This window comes from Octopus bimaculoides, chromosome 18, assembly GCF_001194135.2.
Source record: "Octopus bimaculoides isolate UCB-OBI-ISO-001 chromosome 18, ASM119413v2, whole genome shotgun sequence".
NCBI classification, from domain to species: domain Eukaryota; kingdom Metazoa; phylum Mollusca; class Cephalopoda; order Octopoda; family Octopodidae; genus Octopus; species Octopus bimaculoides.
This window is the reverse complement of record NC_068998.1, coordinates 9,343,943-9,345,133: the sequence shown is the minus strand read 5'-3', so window position 1 is coordinate 9,345,133 and position 1,191 is coordinate 9,343,943. Positions and strand designations below refer to the sequence as shown.

Sequence of the window (1,191 nt, the reverse complement as noted above, 5' to 3'; positions counted from 1 at the left end):
CCATTATCACCACCACCACCACCACCACCACCACCACCATCACTGCCACTATCATCCTCACAACCATCATCATCACCGCCACAACCACCACCGCCGCCGCCACTACCACTAAAACCATCACCAACACCAACACTACCATCATCGTCACGAGCACCAACAGTACCGCCATTATTACCATGTGTATGTTTGTGTATCTGTGTTTGTCCCCCACCCCACCCCAGCATCGCTTGACAACCGATACTGGTGTGCTTACGTCCCCGTCACTTAGCGGTTCGGCAAAAAGAGACCGATAGAATAATTACTAGGCTTACAAAGAATAAGTCCTGGAGTCGATTTGCTCCACTAAAAAGGTGGTGCTCCAGCATGGCCGCAGTCAAATGACTGAAATAAGTAAAAGAGTAAAAGAGTAGGCGACTAAGTTGCATAATACCTTTTAATCCGGCACAGTAAATTTTCGCTCAACATGCACCCTTCCCTCCACACACACACACAAAATATTTCAAAAGTTTCCGTGAGAATTATGTCGGATTTGAAATCCTTTCAGCTGGCACGTCACTGGGTTAGGAAAATTGCCAGGGCGGCTGCAGCTGTTGCTTCTGATATTAGAGGAACTGCTGGTGCTGCTGGTGCTGCTGCTGCTGCTGCTGCTGCTGAGGGTGCAGAGATTTTCGCGCCAATATTTGTCGGATTTAGTAAGCGTTTGACAGGTTTTTTCAAAAACTGTCTTTTAGACGTAAGATTAAAGAGCTAAGAAAGAATGACTTCACGGCAAAGGTCAAAGCTCTTTGGTATTTATAAATCTATAAATATCGACATCTACAAAAGTGCATGGGTGCGGGGTGGGGGTCATGATGTGTGTGTGTGTGTGTGTGTGTGTGTGTGTGTGTGTGCGTGCGGAGACACAGGCGTGTTTATATTCACGTGGACTTATATATCTATACCTCCTCATCATTTTCTTTCTATCTGTTTGTATGCATACATACATACATCTGTACATATAAATATATATATATATATCATCTATCCTCGTGTTATATTATTTTTAAACATATATATATGTGTGTGTGCGTATGCATACACATATACATATGTATATATATATATATAAATATATATATATATATATACACACATATATATATATATATACATACCATCATATATATATACATATATATACATACACATATA

General features: G+C 40.9%; 1 protein-coding gene across 1 annotated transcript in view; it reads right to left on the bottom strand.

Annotated features, from left to right (window-relative positions):
- Positions 1 to 1,191, bottom strand: part of LOC106870511 (coiled-coil domain-containing protein 148) — a 61,034-nt gene that overhangs the window by 45,044 nt on the left and 14,799 nt on the right. The gene's annotated exons all lie outside the window — the stretch shown is intronic.